Consider the following 20,627-nt stretch of genomic DNA (forward strand, 5'->3'; position numbering starts at 1 on the left):
CCTCAGTATAGTATGTCCATTCACATTATAAAGTATTTTTCAAAGACCTCAAGATGGCCTTATTCCTCTGCTTTAGTAGATGTCGTAAGTACTCATTGTTAACTTGAGCTTCCTTCCAGAAGCTGGGGACCTTTTCTTTTCAGTGCCATCCCCACAAAAGAAAAAAAAAGGGGGGGGTGTTTGGCCTTCAAGAGTGTATAAAGTTTTCAGACATAATGAAGGTGACAGTAGCCTCAATATCTCCTGCTTCATTGTTGTAGAAAAGCAAGTCCTTATGTTTTAGTAAATCCAGCTACAATGTTTTGTGCTCTGTGAGAAGGTGCCAATTCAAATCACTGACTTTGGACTCCCTTCCTGGTGTGTGTGTGTGTGTGTGTGTGTGTGGTGTGTGTGTGTGTGTGTGTGTGTGTGTGTGTGTGTAAATGAGAGTGAGATTTATACATGCATGCACATACTGTACATTTAATTATTTAAGAGTTGATTCACAACAACCCCAGTGATCTTACATACCACCACAAAGGTTTCGTCTAACTCCACACAATGTCAACAGATAATTGGAGTGTGGGTTCCAGAATAGTTTGTAGTGGTAGGTATCAACTTTTAAAGCACTGAGCCAAGGTGACAGCCAGGAAGAAAATTGCACCCCAACCCCCTTCCACCATGTCTAATAACATGGGAAATTTAGATGCTCTATCATTTTGGTGACTTGGATCATTTTGGTCACTCCATTTGGGCCTGAGTGTACAGCTGCAGAATTTATAACCTTGTATTAGTCAGAGGTCTAGGAAGTCCTATCACCCCACAGAGAAAATGTCCTGCTGATTTCCTTAACATTCTGCTTTCATATAACAGTGTTCAGTACTTGCTTTTCAGTAAATTGGTTGCATGTTTACTGGGGGTTGAGCACATCTAGATTTTTGTTTTGTTTTTTAAAGACAAAAATCCCAATCTAAATCAAGTCCAGCCCTGCCCTAAGGGAACAGGCCCCATGGGGAGACTGCAGATCTCACTGACCCTGCCTTCACCCAGCAGTGTTTCTGAGGCTCCCACCCCAAGGAACTCCAAGAGCTGCAGGAACTGGGTATTCCCCAGGAAAACAGGAGATCATTTGGATCACTTGGCCTTAACATGACCATGTGAGGTTGAGAACATATCAGAAACACCAGAAAAGGGGCAAGAGAAGGAAAGTCGAAACAAATGAAGACATTTGGAGGTGCACTGGTGGAGAAACAGCCCGAGTCCATGCTGGACTTGACGTGACTTTGAGGGACCACTGATGTATACTTTATGGAAGTTAAACCTGACCAGTCTTTTACAGTGACAGGCCACAATGTGTGAGTGGGTAGAACCAACGAATCCATTGTCTTCTGCCTGTTTTCGTGTACACAGTCACATTCCCTTCTTAGTCATCTACCCCTTCCACCCTTTACACTAAACAAGGGAACACTCAATCTTTCAAGGGAATTACATATCTGAGTTAATGTTTCAGTATATCATTTTCATACTGTAAATTATTTTGTAAGAGAGATTTACTGCTATCCCAGGATGTTCGGACTTGGCGCCCCTGTGCATTTGGAAATCAATAAACTATTACTGGAAATACCATTTGTCTCTCAGAATTGTGCACAAAGGACCCTGCTAGGTGTAAATATTCATGACGATCTACATATTTAGCCGTGACAGTGCTGGAGATGATGTTGTTTGTGTTATTAGATGTTTATTCCTGACTTCCTAAAGTGCCTTAGGAGACCTCTGGAGGGTGGCAAAGGGTAGACCAGAGAACCAAGCCAAGTGAACAATGCCTAGACTAGATTAAATTACATACATGGGTAGATTATAAGGTAAGCACTTTTTTCTCCAGTGATCTGTTCAAACATCACTTACAGCTTTACAACTTTGGTGTACTAGAAGAAAGATCAAAGTTTAGTTTTTGACAAATGTTTTTTAAAAATAAAAACTAACCAGCACCCTTGAGCCAATTATAGTTAAGCTAGCAGAGCCATCTCTGTAGAACTTTTAAAGGTACCTGTTTGGATAGAATTGGTGACGGAATTAAGTAAACTCACTTCAGTCTGGCTTCTTACATAGGGCCAAAGGTTGTATTGAAACCTGGAGTCATGTCTTCAGGCCTTCAGTAGCCAATTCGAAGATCACAGATGCTAGAACTACATGGATCTGAAAAATGCAAACCTTCCCAAAAGTATAAAATTTAATGTTTCAAAATCCTAGATTTCACCAAGTATGTTTGTGAACCCTGTTCTAATTTCCATCTGTCAAATATGTCTTCATTAGCTCTACATGATACTATGCAAACTTTGGGGAAAGGTTTTTTTTTTTTTTTTTTAATTGATCGTTTCTTGATTCCATTTACATGTAGCCTCATTTCCTTTAGACTCATCAAAAAAGTGATATTTCATCTTGTCTGGAACATCTCCTGGTCTTCATAAGGTCACCCAATAAGCCAACCTGGGTTAAAGCCCCAGGACAGAAGACTGTCTCCTGGAGCAATCATTACATCACATTTCCTCCCCAGTTGCTGAGGGCACCTCCTCTGCTGGGCATTGGGTGGGTAGCATTACCGGGCACTGTAACACTTGGTAGTCTCCAGCATTTCAAACCACAGTGTATTGGAAGGTCTTTGTCCCTGCTTCCTGGTGCCAGTACCTCAATACTGCATCCTGTTGCCCCAGGCCTTTTCATTTTATTATCTTTCCTTCAGACAGCTCGTTTTTAATTGATTGTTTCTTGATTCCACTTACATGTAGCCTCATTTCCTTTAGACTCATAAAAAAGTGAAATTGCACCTTGTCTGAAATATCTCCTGGTCTTCACAAGGCGCCAGAGTGACATATGCTCAACGGAAAATCAGGCTGCCAGTCTTTCAATAAGAGAGAATAGTGTTACAGCAAATAAATGAGAAACAAGATTAAAGTCATTCAGTGGCTGCACTGTTTGTTAAATATTGCAGTTTCCAGTGTTAAAACATTTATTTTGTTAACAGTAATAGCTACCATTTAGTGAGCTCTTTGTCTGGGCCAGGGACTCTTCTAGTTGCTTTTCATATTGCCTTATTTAATTATCAAAGCACTAATACTATCATCTTTTATTGTATTGCTCAGAGATCATATTTAGAGATTTAAGTACCAATGTATATTCTAATAAACAGACAGCCAGGATTTAAATAGCCAGACTATCAGACTATGGTGTCCACTCTTCACTCCTGGCTATACTGACTCCACCTGGTATTGATAATTAACATCACATTGCCCTTGGCACTCTCTCCATACAGTTAGTTCAGCCTTGGGCAAACAAATTGTGTCTTTGCTAGCCCTTGCTTTGTACAGCCTGGAAAACAGAACACAGTAAGGGAAGAACTAAAGACAGCATTGCAATTCTGTATGACCCAGAGCTGCACTTAGGAAGTAGGAAACTATTGGACTTGCTTTACCTCCTTCATTTTAGGCCATAAATAATGGAATCACCAGGAGAGAACATCAGGGCTGCTTTAACCGTGGACTTGGAATCTCCAGAGTCAGCCAGCTCTGACACAGAGTCTATAGTTTAAACGTTAAGATGTCTCCAGCAGTTTAATGTAGTCCTGCTTCATGTTCTTGGAAAAGGGTGGCAAAAGAAGCTATGTGTTTCAAGTTCTGTGTCTGAGGTGGCCATAATATGCCATTTGCCATGTAAAAAGATATCACAATCTTCATGCCGTTTGAGGTTTCAGTTGCTACCCATTCACCTCGTTTCAGCCATCTGATAATTCCATTTATTCGTGGTTCCTGAACATAAAATCCAAACAAATGGCTTGAGAATGAGTAATTGAGACAGCTGGGAAAACCCTAACAGAAGTGCAACCCACTGAAAAATTACTAAAAACTAAGGAATAAGCAGCCAAGCCTTCTACCCAGTGGAAATAAATACCAGAATGCAAGAGAGGCCATACATCCAAACACCAGGCACCTACCCAGAGCTGCTCTTCTCACGCCTCACACAATTCTAAATATCTGACTAGTTTCCAAGTGTACAGAAGATTAAATTTAAGGAAGGGAACAGACTACCAGGGACACCAAATTCAAGGAAGGAAGAGAGTGACAGCAATAGACAAGACAAAATGTCAAGTGGACCAAGGGAGCTCCAAAACTCATTTTATAGAGGACATTTAGTGTCAAAAGAATCTCGCTGTATCATAGTCAAAATAATGACGGAGCACCACATACACACACAAAAGATGCTCAAAGGCAAGTATTTGTACAGTAAGTATTTTTAAATGCTTGTAACACAAGACAGAAGAAAGAGGGAGAGACCTACTTGGGATTAAAAGAAATAAACCTTTGACAATCCAGAACATTTAGCTAAACAAAATATACATCCATTTAGCCACTTAGCTGAGAGTTCATTGTCCCGTGAGCCTCTTGTGTTCAGAGAGGATTTTTCCCCTAGCTTTGTAAGTGACTTTCATGCTGCAGTGCTTTGCATATAATGCCACAAACAATAGAAGTGCCAAGTTTTCAATGTGATGAATAAAGCTAATAACCAGAATACAGGTCAAATTCTGCAACAACAAATATTGCTATTATAAAAATCACTTAGGCATCCCTAAGCCCCTGTCAAGTGCCCATTTATTTTAGGCAATAGTCATTATAACAAAATCAGAAGTACAATAAAAAGAAGCTAGACCCTTTCTGCAAATTGAGTGTAACACAATTTAACCTATAATAACAGATCTTCACTTCTACTTCAACTCTGTGCTGCAAGAAGAATAAACCTTAGCATCAACACAATGCCAACCTAGAAAGCTGGTGGTCAGTTTTTCTAGGAGAAAGAATTTTCTAGGAGAAGAACATGGAGTTAGATGCCATTCCTTCCCTAGAGATCGTCATCTATGTTGGAGCCATCATCCAAAGGAAAGCGACTTTAATCCCAATGGAGTACATATTCTAAGCCCTGGAATGAAGAGCAATTGATTTCTCATGGATTTTTAGGACTTTGGGGTAACCTGTTCCTGATCTGATGACCCAAAGCTTCAAGTGGAACTGTGTTTCTGGCCAGTGAAAACCGAATGGTTATAAAATCATGCACTGCACCAATTGTGTGTAGAAATAGTGTGTTAATCGGTTTCATTCCATTTGGTGCACAGGCAAGGATTTTTCTGTAGCTTTTTGCTGTGGCTATTGATCAGAGCTTTGTCTTTTACTGTAATATTATCAATCAACTATCTCCCTTTCTTTTACTTAAATGGTTTTCATTATTTCTTTGCAAGCAACATTTTGTATACCTTTAGCAGAAAAGATTAAATCATAATTCATTTTAGAACCATACAGTCAGCAATAGGAAAGGAGGGAGGTGGAAATTGCTCACATTTTCCCAATGAAAATATCTGGCCCAGGTCCCAGATTCATATCATACCTCAAAGAAGTCCGTAAATTCTGGGCACCACTCAGCTAGCAGAGGTGGTTTCAAACCTCAGGGTAAGGTGGGCCTGCAGGCATGTCAATGCAGGAAATTCTCCGTTTGCTTGCCTCTCTAAGCCAGGAAACTTTAAAGCACTCCTGTGCCCCAGCTCAGGAGATCGGGTTCAGAAGGAACAACTGCTCTGCTTGGTCTTGATTCCAAGGATGCAGCTGTTGGCTACATGCTATATTATTATAACATCTGGAGGTGAGGGGTGTTAATTGAAAGTAACTTTTCTTACAAATTTTTCCTTCACCACCATTAAGAGACCTTTTGGTGAATACAGGTAGAGGCTGTATCCTAGAATCAAAACCAGCTTATTGCAAGAGGCCAGAAACACAGTAGAAGAGTGCACTTAAGAAGTGGTCATGGTGATGGGAGTGGGAGGAAGGTGGTTTAGGGTAGAGATGATAAGCCACTGATAGCAATAGAAGTGGACATTTTCTCCTGTTAAATAGGCAGCAAATTGTTGCAAGCTACAGTCACCTATTGTGATACAAAAGACCAAAACTTACTCCTCTTACATAACTATTTTGGTCACCATTACCCAAACCCTCTGTTTTCCTTCCCCTTACAGCCTATAGTTCCTCTATTCCACTGTCTTTCCACAAGATTTACTTCTCTAGCTTTTAGCTATGAGTGAGAAGACAGTAATTGTCTGTGTCTATTGTATTTCACTTTACATCATGTCTTCCAGTTCATTAAAGACAGGATGAGAGAGGCTGAGTCTGAAATCATACCCAGGCTGGGTTTACATAAGCAAGACCCTGCCTCCAAAAACAAGAAAAGAGGTAAAATGAAAAAACAAATGTTATTTTTTTTTCAACACTTAAACCAGTTCTATTTGTTAACAGGTAGATTCGAACCCTCGAAAATAGGGCCTATCTGATCCAAGAAAAGCATTCCCATTGGTTGAAACTACAATTGCCTGTTATTTACTCTAAGTTGCCTGCTAAGCCCCCACCTCTGGCAAGAGGACAAGACATGGGGAAAAAACAAATGAAGACCCCCCCCTTGGGTCTACCTCTTGTGGCTGCAAATAAACCACCTGTGGACTGATGACAAAATCCATCTAGAGTGTTTTTGCCCCTTGTGACAGTCAAACCATAGGCATTCTTTTATACTGTGCTACTGAAGCCCATCACTGCCCTTGGAAAAAGACAATTTCACAATGACTTACTTCCTAATCATCACTGGCACAGTCTCAGAGAAACAACTGCTGCCTCTCCTCAGGCCTGGCACACTGTCAGATGGCAGACTCCAAGGAAGTCAGGAGTGATCCAGAGTTCAGGCTTCCCCCATCTTTCATCCACCCACCTCCTACCACTCTGCCTGTCTCCCCAGTCACTCCATCTGGAAACCATGAGCTTCACGAATCCCAGACACAAATTCTCAGGTTTCAGATGTTTGGGAAATTTCACAGCTTGGGTCATTGTTCGAGAGTAAGAGAATTTGGTTTGGAAGGAAAAAAAAAAAATAAGATCCTTTCACAGAAGAGAAAATAAATAGGGTGTGGTGTGGGCCCACCCTTTTGTCAACTCAGCTCCCAAACCACACACATTGCCTAGCTCCAGAGAAAGTATTTCTATTTCCCCAGGGAGGTAACAATAGAAAAGATCTCTGCTCATAAAAAAATATGTTCTTCTATTGTATAAGCACAGCTAGCATTGGGTGATGTGACATAATTGAGTGTGTGTGTGTGTGTGTGTGTGTGTGTGTGTGTGTGTGTGTGTGTGTGTGTGTGTGTGTTAGGGAAAAAGGGAGTCTCTAGAGGCTGGAATGAAGAGTGATGGAGTGACATGAAAAGTAACATTTAGACCTAAATGTTTCAGGATGGTGGAAGGGAGGCCTGTTATCACAAAGAACTGTTTAACACTTCTGTGGTTTATCTAAGAAAAAGCAACTTGTGTCTTCTGCTTTTGGAACATGGACTATGTGAGGCTTGCTCCTGAGCCTGGGTTTTGGAAGTAAACAGTCTTGGTTCTAGTACTGACTTACTTAGTCCTTTCCTAACTGAGGAGATAAATAAGTAGATGGTATCCAGGAACTAGAACAGTGCTGGAACACACAGCCAGCATTTAAAATGGTAGCTGTTGATAACTACTCACAGGGCTGACAGTCACTCATCACTGGAGTCCCCTTACCCACATGGATGGATCATGTCCTTACGTGAGCCCACACAGAGCTTCTCAGTCTAGCCTTGAGATCCTGCAGGCCCTATCATGGTCCCGATTACACCTGTTGTAAGCACTTCAGATTATCATGTTTGTTTATTCTTTGTAGCTCTATGGAGGTTGTATTGTTGGCTGCTATGTCACCACCAATGCTAACAAAATTGCCTCACATAAAGTAGCTATTCAGACATTTTGTGGATAGCATTCAAATTCACTCTTTCTCCAGCTACTATCTCCTGATGCCCATAACTGGAAGACACCTTTATCTGAACATCTAAATCAGGTGGTCCCACCAACAGACAACTGTTTTTCATAGCAGACCAAGGAAGGGAGTTTAGAAACCTAGTTCCATTCCTACTCTCCCTCTAAAGGACTACGAAGTCTCCAGCAGCCATGCCTTTCTCCATACTCCTAGAATAAGGGTAGAGTTTTCTAGAATGAGGATTTTCCATTATCTTCCAGCTCTACAATTGTAAAATCATAGTAAACTCTTTTCCTAGGCTTCAGTCTAGGGTTCTTGTTCTATGTCAGGTAAGTACCACACTGGCCTATTTAAGGATTCTTACCAATATTCCAAGCAAGCCTAGGGTGCTCTCAGGCCTGCTTTACCGCAATTTGAGTTTGCAGTCGTCTACTGGACTAGGAGCCTAAAGTGTGGTTACCAAAGATGAGAGTTTGGGGCTGGGCATGAAAAGAGATGAGAAGAGTTGGGGGAGAGATTGTTGTTGTCTGGCTTCTAACAGAATTGGCCATTGGCTCTTCCCCTGCCTTCCTGAGCGTGTTATACTTGAAGCCATCCATGGGAGACCCTGCAGACACAGCTTCAGTGTGACAGGCAGCAGCGGCGTGTGTGGGGGAGGAGTTAGAGTGTGTGCTCAGGGCCAGAGGGAGATAATGTGCACATCAGGAAGAAAAATAACTCTGCACCCTCCAAACTACTGCTCTTTCACTATGAGATCAACGTTTATTTAAAGGAAAGGATGGAGGCAGCATGAAGAGTTGGGGTGTTTGTCACTGGAGCTATGCCCCACCTGCATACCACACTCAGAAACACCAGCTCTGACCCCTTTTTAGAAGACCGTTTAACAACCATCTGTTGTTAGTCCAGCTTATTCCTCCTGGGGTCTCACCCCACCCACTTCCAAATGGCTTTCAAAGTATATCTTGCAACCTCAAACAACTGTTGCCCTGAGAGGCATTCTTGGAAGTCATTTTTGCCACCTCACTTTGATTTGAGTGAAGTTTTTTTCATCACCATTCCCTTATCCCAAGAGACTAATCCCATACTGTGTATAGTGGGGGGGGAGGGGGGCTGGTAATTCAGTCAGGACACCATTCCTCTTACAGAAGTGTGTGTGACCCCCAGATCGAAACTCTCCCCATGTAGCCATAGGCTGTCTGGTACAGAGGTCATGTCCTTCCATGTAAAAAGAGACACAAGGGTGGTATTTTCTTAGGAGATTGTTAGACCCTCTGGAATGTCACAGGATTTAGCAATGATAAGGAATAAATAGCCCCGCTTGCAGGGACAGCTGTCTTCTTCTCTGCTGCCTCCCTCTCACCCTCCTCCCCTTTGTCTCCAAGGACAAGAGAACTTTACCCGTTGTAGTTTCTGGATGACAGGTATATTGGGCAGAGCCGGTGACAGTGTGATGTTCAGCTGTGCTGGGTCACACCTCTCAAGGGACTTGGGGCTTTCATTTGCGTGTGCATGTGCTCATGTATGAATGTGTGTGTTTATGTTTGTATTAATGTATGTGCAGATGCACTTGGGGATTTGGTTTTAGGAATGTACAGCACCACGTATGGCCTGAAATTGGATGAGCTCAAGGCTGTGAAAGGAAGAAGCAGCACACTTGAAGCAGAGTTCTGCAGAGGTTAAATGAACTACTAGATTGTGGATGGTAGCATTATTGTAATAAATCATTAGTGAGGTATCAAAGCCGGTATTTAGAAGAGAAAGCCAGAGATAGCCAATTGTATTTCTGGGAATCTCTTCAACTGGGCTGGAGTAACGGCTCAGTGACTAACAGCACCTTCTGCTCCCGCAGAGTTTATTCCCTATACTGGCAGACAGCTGTGAGCGGTGTGTAATGCCAGGTCTAGGAGACCAACACTTAGGGCCTCTGAGGGGAAACCTATATACTTACCCACACAGAGAAACAAACATAGTAAAATAAAATAAAAATAATAAAAAAACAGGCCAGGTGGTGGTGACTGGCACATGCCCTCAGTCCCAGCACTTGGGAGGCAGAGGCAGGTGGGTCTGTGTGAGTTTGAGGCCAGACTTGTCTGCAGAGTGAGAGCCAGCTTCAGGGCAGGCTCCAAAGCTACAGAGAAAACCTGTCTTGGAAAAAAAAATAGTGGTAATGACCAAAATACCTATCAACAGGGAACTGGCTGTGAAACTTAGAGTTCATCTTATAGAAGAACAGCGCAGAACACTAAGAGTAGGTATCTCACTGCCTACTGGCCCAACCAACAACACTTCCAAAAATCACCTCCTTCTCTGGATTGGCAATCACAGCTCTCCTTCTTACAATCACAGAATATTCTCTGGGATTCTAATGAAGGGATGATTTTGTTTTACTTTGAAGAGTGGGTTTGCATCACTCAAGTCAAACTGAAGAGATACAAGCCCTGCAGAGGAAGACATCAAGGATCTTAGGCAAAAGATACCCTGGCTTATGTCACAAATGGGTTTGGATGGGCCAAGTGAGTGAAGACTTCCGGTTACTGGCAAGCATCCTTAGCCTGTTCTTCTGTGAGGGGAAGAAGAAAAGGTCATATTTGAGGCCTCAAACGGATGTGGAATGATTATCCCTTCCCTCCAGCTCTCATCCTCATCCTTTGGTCTGCTTTTCAGGATTGTTTTCCATCCGATGCAGTCAAAACTGAGGTGGAACACAGAAACAGGTCTTTGTCTGTCTGTCCTGTCTACCCCATGCCTGTCACCTCCAGCTTCTATCATCCAGGGGGCATTCAGCATCCCTGTCCCCAAGACAAGACCTGTGCTCTTCTGCAGGAGGGCTTGGGGTCTTTCTAACCTTGGCCTGCCCTGTGCTTCCTTTCCCCAGTTCCTACTGTACCTCACAGGAGTGGATCCCAATTCATTCCAGTTTCATGAACAAGGAGGTGATAGCAATGGAAAGAATTGCAGTCCGGGGCACAGCTCTGCTTTCTATTAGGACTCTACATGAGTCTTTGGACACTCCTTTTGCTCTTTACCCTCCATAGCCCCCTTCCTTGCGTTTGAGAGCTGACACTGTGCTTGATGGGGTTAAGATATGCACTGAACAACGAGTTTGAACACGTTTGAAAACAGGAGCACCCTGCAAACTGTTATCAGCAACAGAGCATGAGCTTTGAGGACAGAGATCCAAGCCCGGACTACCTTAAAGGGAGATTAAGATCCACGATTCCCCTTCAAGAACCATCCCCCTTCGTAGAAAAAACAGTCAGCCTTTCTTCTTGTCCCCACTTTAGCACACTTTTGACGTATATTGGTGGTTAGGACTAGATGGAGGTTGGGGTGGGGAAAATGGCCCAGTAGATAAAGCACTTGTTATTCAAGCCTGCAGACCTAAATGTGCATCCCTAGCACCCACATAAAATATTCAAGGAGGCCACTCCCCTGTCACCCCAGCACTGGGAGGGAGAGAGACAGGAGGAGCCCTGGAGCAATTTGACCAGCCAGCCAGCCTAGCGGATACAGCTAGCTTCAGATTCAGTGAAAAAGTTCAGTATCAAAGAAGATGATGGAGGTCTGGAGAAATGGCTTCAGGTGTTCGTGGTAAGCACTTCCCCTCCCACTGAGGGGACCCAGGTTCGGTTCCCAGCACTTCATAACTTCATGTAACTTCAGGGATCCAACTCCCTCTTCTGAACATGTATGCAGAGCACATACATACACTCGCCACACATGATACACATAAAATAATTCAATATTTTCTGTAAAGAACAACTGGGGAATATGTACAACATTCTCCACGGGGGCAGAGAGAGAGAGAGAGAGAGAGAGAGAGAGAGAGAGAGAGAGAGAGAGAGAGAGATGAACATCTGGTACCTCAGCTCTTTTTTTTTTTTTTTTTTCTCTAGCCAGTATTTCCATTAGTAGGATTTGAAGTGTGTTCCCCTATACAGTACCAGTCTAGGCCAGCAGGGGTCTGCCATTGGTTGCTTTTAGCCAAAAATGAATTTGAATGGGGAGCTAATGGGCATGGCTTGAGAGAGCAGAACTCCTAGATATAAATAATGAATCCATATTTGTCAGATTATGAATAGCTCAGTCCAGCCCACAGGACATTGATTTTTTTATATCCACAATGAAGTGCTTGATTTAATCTAGTTTTTATATTTACCCAGAAGATATATTCATAAGGAGACCTACCTTAATCTAGGAGCTTGGACCACCCAGGTTTCTTTCAGAAACAAGTTAACAATTTGGTCTTTGACGATACCCAAAGGACCAAAGATGGCATAATAAAAAGACAGTGTGTCAAAAAGAGATTAGATGCCTCTAATTTATAGACTCCACTGTAAGGAAAAACAGGAGTTTGGAATATAATGCTTCTAGATTATTCTTGGAGGGAGGTGCTTACACATGTATATGTAAGACAAAGCTCAACGTCAGTGTTTTCCTCAGTCCCTCTCTATCTTACTTTCTGGAGACAGGGTCTCCCACTGAATTTTGGGCTGAAGGGTTCAACTAGATTGGCTAGCCAGCAAGTTCCAGGAGCCCTCCTGTCTCCTCCCCAGTGCTGGGACTTCAGGTGCACACCACCACACTGGCTTTTTTTTTTTTTTTTTTTTTTTTTTTCATTACATGGGTGCTGAAGATCAAACTTCGGTCTTTATGCTTTACTGCAAGCAAACCACTGAACCATCCCCCCAGCCCTTCTGGATCATCTTTAAGGTTGGTTTCCAAACTGTATTAGCAACCATTTTTACCCCTGAAATGTGTGCTTGTTGTGGACAATTATTAGTTATAATAAGTGCTGCTGAACACCTCGGTGCAGTGCTGCCCAGTTTTCAAAGGCTTTTCCTACACATTACCTCATCTGGTCCATTTTTATGAGAAGTTAATTATTAGTCTCATTTTTATGGCCAATGAAATTGAGCCCCAGGCAAATGAAGAGAGTTGCCTGAAATTGCACCACTAATGGTGGCAAAGTTGGCAATTTCCCATGCTGATAAGACGAAGTCCTTAGGTATTAAATGATTTTAACATGTGCAAACATTTATGTAAGGCAGACTTATTATGAGTTGTACATTTTTTCTGCAATTAGCCTGATATTCCCTATTAGCACCTATTTATATCTTGTTGCCATGCTAGATGGCAAAGCTGTCATCTCTTTACATTGTGGGGCGCCTGATTTCAGCTAACTGTTCATCCCTTCTCTTCACACAACCCTCCTCTATATCCTGCTGTTCCGGGGAGACAACAAAAAGTGACAACACATCCAATAGCTCTCCCTTTCATTTGTCTCACAGGGAAAACCAAACTTGATTTTCACAACAACCTGAAGAGCTAGGTGCTGTTTCTAGACAGGGTAAGATGGAGGCCAGCTTGCCCGAGGTTTTTATGTTTGCCCTGCCAGGTTCCCACTCGCCATGGTCACTGAGTGTAGACACCCCTAGCTGTCATAGGAGCTGTCAGGACTCCATACCTTCGCTGTTAGGATCTCAGGTGGTTGTGGGTATTAAGTGAAATGGAGCTTGGTATTACACCTGGAGAGTAAGAGTGTCATGTTACAGGTTTAAAAAAAAAAAAGTCAAATGTAACATGAATTCAGCTGACCTGTGTAGATACCAGCCACCCTGAGCTGCTCCTGTTGCCTTAGAAATCTCACTTTGTTTTCCCCTCTCCTTTTTACTAGAGGTTTATTGGCCCCAGATATGATTAAGGAAAGGCACCTTGAGCCTGCCTGACTGTGGCTACTCATATGAGACCTGGTTGTGATGATTTGCCAAACTCCCAGTGCTAATTCCTGCAGGCTGAGAATCAGAGTGTGTGCCAGCATTTTGTAAACCATCTCAGAAACAGGTACTTCAGGATGCCTGGCAGATGCCTGTGCCCTCTTCTTGAAGTATTGGGTTGAGGCAAATCCCTGCTAGGGACCTTGATAGCCTGGCCAGCCAGGCTATCTAGCTTCAGAGGCTTACCTGAGTGGTCCCAGGAAAAAGTCTTGTCCCTTTTGTTATGAGTGGTTCAGAAGTAAGCACGTGACCTGTAAGGCTTCTGTGAAATTTCTCACACCTCCAAAAAGCTGTGATAGGGCCCAGTTTTCTTCTTTCCCCAAATAGTGCCTGTGTTTCGCTTTGCACCTAAGGAGGAAGCGTTACCTGCAAAGCGTTAGCTGCAAGGATGGCTGCACAGCCTGTGTGCACAGCTCCCCACGCCAACCCTCACAGCTGCTCTGTGGGAGAAGTCTGGCGGAGGCCTTGCTGCAGATGAAGAAACCAGAGTAGAGGACAGTCTAGAACAAATGACACATAACTGAACCACATCTGTTTGCTCTTCTCCATCACACTGATCTCACCCCTTGTCTGGGGACAGCTTGGTCTGCTCTTTATCCTCATCTTTACACAGGTCAGTGCAGTAGACTCACTAACCCAAAGCCGACCTTGCTTCCTGCTTGCCCTGCCAATCTCAGGCAAGTTCCACTGCTAGAATGCTGCTGTAGTTTGAAGTGTTCTACAAAGGTCCATGTGTTAAAGGCTGTCCCTCCCCACCCTAGAGTAGCACTCTTGGGAGGCAGTGGAGCCTTTAGGAGGTAGGGTTTTAGGTCATTGGAGGTACATCTTGAAATGGGATGGTGACCTCGCCCCTTACTGGCTTGCTCCTGGCCATGAGATAAGCAGTTCTGCTCTACTGTACATTCCCACCGTTGTATAGCTGCCTCACCCCAAACCCCAAAGCAACCAGTCATGGACTACAGCCTCCAAAAGTGCATGCCAGAATAGACCTTTTTCTCTTTGAGTTGACTGTCTGGGCTATTTGTTATAGTCATGGGAAGCTAGCACAACAGCTCTGCTTTCCTCTATAATCACTGAAGTTCTTCCATTCTGCAAAGCCCACTTCTAGATGAATTCCAGTTCTGTCCAAGAAATACACTAGATCTACAGCACATACCAAACCTTCCACTGAATTTCGGAACTCGTCATCTGTGCCCTCAGTTCAGCAACTCCCAAATTCATATCATTCTTGGAAGTTTTAACTCTCAATGTTTAACTCTTTTCATTGACCCTTAGGTCTTCCAGGGGTCTATTCCTGGACACCAGAGGATACTTCCTTCCCTTCTGGAGATCCCTTCTGTATTCCTTTGCTGCCCCCTTTGCTCTCTCTGTGAGCCACACCAGCCTCTCCTTAGTCCCAAACACACCAACTTTACATATTCGACCCTGGCTGTTGAGACCTCTGACTGTAATGCACTTCCTTTCCTCATGTCTATCCAGTAGCCTATCCTTGGCTGGCCCGGGAACCCCAGGAAGGAAAGGCTATAGTTAGTCACAGCACCCACCATGGTGCCTGACCCAGAAGAGACACGTGGTACCTGTCTGTAAAATGGCAGAATGGATGGATGTCCTTTAGCTGCAAGAACTCCTTCAGTTCCAATGGATTATTCAACAGTGTAGTAGACTGTAGTCAGGAAAGGCTGGCGTGATTACCAGTCTCTCTCATTACAGTCTAGCGTCATCTCTTAGCAAGCTCATGAGGGGTTATCTTGATGAGGTTAACTGAGATGGGAAGGCATCCTCTAAATGTGGGCAGCACCATTTCATGGGCTGGAGGCTCCCGGGCTGTAGAAAGAGGAGAAAGTTGGCTGAGCACTGAGCCTCCTCCATCCCTCCCTGCTTCCTTCCTGTGAAGGCTATGTGACCAGTTACATCCAGCCCCTGCTACCTTGACTTCTCTTCCATCATGGACAGTACCCTCTACGGTGACTCTGTACCTGTGAGAAAGTACCCTGAACTATCTCCCTTCAGTTGCTTTGATGGAAACGTGTTGTCACAGCAGCAAGGTAGGCGAGTCATCCACGCCAATGTATTAATTTTGATGAGTGAGTGAGACTACGCACATGCATGACAGCCTCACCACCCACCTTCCTTCTACACACAGAAGCTGAGACAGGTTTCAGGTGGTGCTCCTCACTCCTGGATTCTAGACTAGACTGAGCCCTAGGCTGTCTGGATCGGGAGTGGAGAGTTCTATAAGATAATTGAAATTCACAAACACCTCGATTACACTGACAGCTCTGACCTTCTCGCCTGATCTGGTGTTAATAAGTTAGAAATAGAAAACACTGACATTTGGCCCCCTCTCCCAACCTTCAGCCACACCCCCAACCAACCAAGAGTGGAAAATCGCATATTCAAAAGGCACAGAAAGGTTGAACAGAGCTCAGCTTCTGAATTACAGCAAAAAGTCATTTGGAAGGATTCCTACTTTAAGAGAGTCCGCCAGGGAACTGGTGATGCCAGTGGCTAAGCGAACAAGCACTGGAAGCAAACAGACCAGAGGCCAAGTGAAGACTCTACCACTTTTCACCTGGCAGACACCAAGCCTCCCAAAACCCTCACGCCCTTATCTGTACACCTTCCTTTCAGGGTTTAGGCCTGGAGTCACAAATGAAAAGACACTCAGGAAGTGGTGCAAAGGCTGTGCCCCTGCAACGCCCGGCTGGACTCTGGTGTCGTCTCTGTATTCTCCCCATTCTGGCCTGCCCTACAAGAAACAGAAGCAGAACAGTGAACTCTGCCTGCACTGGATTCCTCCTCCAGGGCTCACTGCCTTTCCACAGAACCCAAATCTCACTCACAGTGCAGTATTTACTGAGGTTTGAATTCCAGCCCCATCCAGCTTGCCTAGTCAGTTGCCCTGACAGTCCCAGCTTTAGCACCCAAGGTCCTTTGTCCCAAGCAGAGGACATTTGGTCATCTTTATTCTGTTCCCTTACGGGATTCAATTCTAGTTGACTTGACTTCCCCGTACCTTGAGGATTTGAGAAAATCTAAAGTCAAACTTGGCAACTAGAATGAGAACAGAGCAGACATGGGGCATCCCACTGCAGAGATCCCACACACATTTGGGTCTTCCCACCATGAGGCAGACCAGCCCTTCCTTGAGAAGACAACAAATGCCTGGTCTCAAGGCTACAATGCCCCTTTGGGGTGCAGGAAAGCTTGTCATTACCGCAACTAGAACACGCACTCCACTAGCACCCCCCACCAGAGCTTACCTCCATTAGATCATGGCTCTCCCTGGGCCAAAAGGAATCCAGGGGTAACGTCGAATTTTGGGGTAGAAGTCAGTGTTCTCCCTGGGAAAGCAGGTGCAGGCAGAACAGAGGGAAAGTGAATGGAAAATGGGGAGCTGCTTTTCTTTAATGAGAGCAAGGCTGCTGCTGTCTTCAGGAGCATGTCAACAGCAGTAATGAACCTGAGACTCAACCCTTGTTGCTGGCTTGGGTAGGGGTAGGCATGTGGCACTGCAATCCTGACTTTACTATGCCTCTACATCCTCTGGAGTCACCCTCCAAGACCAGCCACTGCTTGCTGTTTCCCTTGGCTTCTCTCAGAGAGACAGTTGGCGGTTTGCTAGGGTTTGGAATTTTGAAGTGATCTTTCTATAAGCTATATCAATACCTTCATCATCCAGATTAAGGGGTGGGGTAACTACATCTAGGCCTGGTGGAACCAATGTGTAGGAAGATTTCAAGTTCAAGGACTGCCTTGAGTGAGGTTGAGACCGCCAACCCAGGCAATTCGGTGAGACTTCTTCTCAAATTAAAAAATATCAATCAAAGGGGACAACTGGTATTCAGCTCAGTAGTAAAGTGCTTACTGAGTGTACATGAGGCATTCCATCTCCAGGAGTCTGGGCCTAGAAAGCTGAATGTGTTTTCATAGTATCCCACACATGTTATAAAAATAGGGACTAAGACCCCCTAACTTCAAAGCCTATCTCAGATTCCTATGGGAGAAATGATTCTGAGTATGTATGACCAAGGCACATGCATAATTTATTTGTAATTATAGTCATGACTGTTGTATGGCAATACCGAATATACTAAAACATGAACGTAAACGTTGAAAAGGAAGCAGGCCACACATACGAATGAAGTTCCAATGCATTCTCAAACTCCAATAGATCATTGTTAGGGGAGTGGGTGTGCTGGAGACCCAAGGCAAGTGACTGCTGGAACCAAGAAACGAACATAAAAAGTGGGGCTATGGAGGCGGCTGGGGAGATTAAGTGCCTTCCTTGCAAGCCCGAGGACCTGAGATCAATCCTCCGGATCTGTGTAAAAAGTGCCATGTATGGTAGCACACACTTGTAATGCTAGCAACTGGAAGGCAGAAACGTGAGGAGGCCTGAGGCGAGCATCAGATACCTGAGTCTAACCAGTGAGCCCCAGTCTAACCAGAGTCTGTTTCAAAATCCAAGGTCAACTACTCCTGAGGAACACACGCATGCAAACACACTCGAATGAGTGCACACGCGCACACGCGCATATTTAACATAAACGAGTAGAGCGGATCAAGTGCAAAAGAGCAGCCAGGCAGGATAAGAAATGACAACTGATCCTCAGACTTAGCACTGGGAACGAGAGAGTGGCTAACGTGAGAACAACCCTCCCATCTCACTGGAGCAGCTATCACACAATTTCAGACAACAGCTGCGTGTCAGCCCAAGATTTCCAAACATCCAGTTTTTCCACAGGTGTCAGATAACGAGGATTTTGTGTGTAAGCACGCCATCTGGGGAGGTCAGTCTCTGCTTTAAGGGTCCATTAAAAATTCTGGAGGTTCTAGTGGGTCAAAAGCAGTCTGTGGCACCCACAGGGCAGCCACTGGTGTGAAAGAAAATGTCCAGTCTCTGCAGCTGGATTGATCTCAATGAAGAAGTCACTGAGAGTCTGAGCTTCACTTAGACCAGGCAAATGAAATTACGGTTTCCTGGCAGGTTTGAGACGATGTATGCAAAGCATTTAACATAGAGTCTGGCACACAGTAGTCACTCAATAAATGATACTGAGCCTTCCTCGAACTCAGCTCCACTGCCAATCCTGACCTTCTCCCCTCTGGCACTCAACTTTCAATCCTGCATTCCACAGAGGTCATTCTGCTGTCCAGAAACAGTTCTTCCCCACCCTAGTTTCAGCTCTCCCAAGGCCTCAGTCCCACAGTCTCCCCTATTTCCATGGCCAACAGCAAGTGCAGGTGATTGTTTCTAACTGAGCGGTACTAGCCGAAGGAGCCACACAACAGGACTGAAACAAGGCAACACCCTGGCAAACATTTGTCCAGGAGTGTTGACACTAGTGTCTTTTTCTATAACTAATGACATTTCAGTAGGAAGACTGAAGACTACCGAGTTCTTGTTTCGGGGAAATTCAATCAGGATGAGAGGAGTTAGGGTTGGGATAGGGAGCACCAGAGGGTTAGGAATCTGGATTCACATTTCTTCAAAAGACTTTCAATTTCTGTCCTATCAAACAACAACAACAAAAAACCTTGTTTTAGGAGTATCGATCTTTGAACCTCCAGAGAAACACATGACTGTGTGGTGGAATATTATTTTAAGGTGTGTTTATGGGGCATTTGTTTAACTCTGTGAAGCTGTGATACTGTGCCTGTCTAAAACACCTGGTGATCCTAATAAAGAGCAAGGCTAGGCAGGGCCGCTAGGCATAGAGTATAAATAGAAGGAGAAATGAGAACAAGGAGAGGCAAGAGAACAAGGAGAAGAGGACATCGGGGACCAGCTACCCAGCCACCCCAGCCACCAGCAGCCACCCAGCCACCTAGCCACCCAGCCACCCAGCCACCCAGCCACCCAGCACCCATTAAGAAGAAAAGAAAGATATACAGAAGTAAGAAAGATAAAAATGCAGATAGGTGGGATATTTTAAGTTAAAGAAAGCTGGCAAGAAGGCTGAGCTTTCTTTCCTAACTAAGGATAAGCTTTTGTATGTGATGTATTTAAGAGCTGGGTAGTGGGCCCCTCAACAAGCTCTAAAGAGCAAAAAGCCAGAAGAGACAAAAGAGTAAAGAATAAAAAACAAACTGGGCGTTGGTGGAGCTCGACTTCAATCCCAGCACTCAGGAGGCAGAGGCAGGCGGATCTCTGTGAGTTCGAGGCCAGCCTGGTCTCCAGAGCAAGTGCCAGGATAGGTTCCAAAGCTACACAGAGAAACCCTGTCTCGAAAAACAAAACAAGCCCCCCCCCAAAAAAGAATAAAAAACAAACAAAATATGACAGAGTATGGGGGTGGCACAGGGTGGCATAGAGCTTCTGAGGCCTCTTCAGGTATGCTTCCCTCCTGGCTGCTACTGTGGTCTCCTGCATGGATGCTTATTTTTCAGAGGCTTCCTTGCATGGGTCTGAGTAAATCCTGGGCTAGTGCTAATCAGGTTCATCTCCTGTCCCTCTCCTCTCGCCAAGGGGAAGGTTGAAAGGTGAACCTCTGATCCAGTGTCTCCTCCCTGGCAATCATCCTTCTCCCCCAAAAGCTTCCCAAAACTCAGTTTATTCACATAAATGCAAGGGTGGTTGGAAGGGTCTATTATTCTCACCTTTATGCCTGTGATAACTTCAGAAATTCCAACAGGTTTTGGGAATTCTATGCTAAGAACAGGGACAATGATTAAACCGTTTCGTGCTGTAAATCATAACGCCACACCCCTTAGTCCACTCTGCCCTGGGGTCTGACCTCCACAGACTACATCAGCTAGCAGACCCCTTCCCCCTTCTATGTTCCAGTGGGGCTTAGCAAGAGGGAGACACCAAATGGTGACCCAAAGGTGAGAGGAAGGAGATGGGGATGTTTGGTCCCTCAGCTCCCTGTGTGACAGAGCTCTGCTTTGCCACAGCTCCAGACCCAGGAAGGGCTGTGGCTCTTTACCCCCTCCTACCTCCCTCCTTCTCTCCTTCCATCCCTTCCATCCCTTCCATCCCTTCCATCCCTTCCATCCCTTCCATCCCTTCCATCT

This window comes from Cricetulus griseus, chromosome 6 (genome assembly GCF_003668045.3).
Source record: "Cricetulus griseus strain 17A/GY chromosome 6, alternate assembly CriGri-PICRH-1.0, whole genome shotgun sequence".
Lineage (NCBI taxonomy): Eukaryota > Metazoa > Chordata > Mammalia > Rodentia > Cricetidae > Cricetulus > Cricetulus griseus.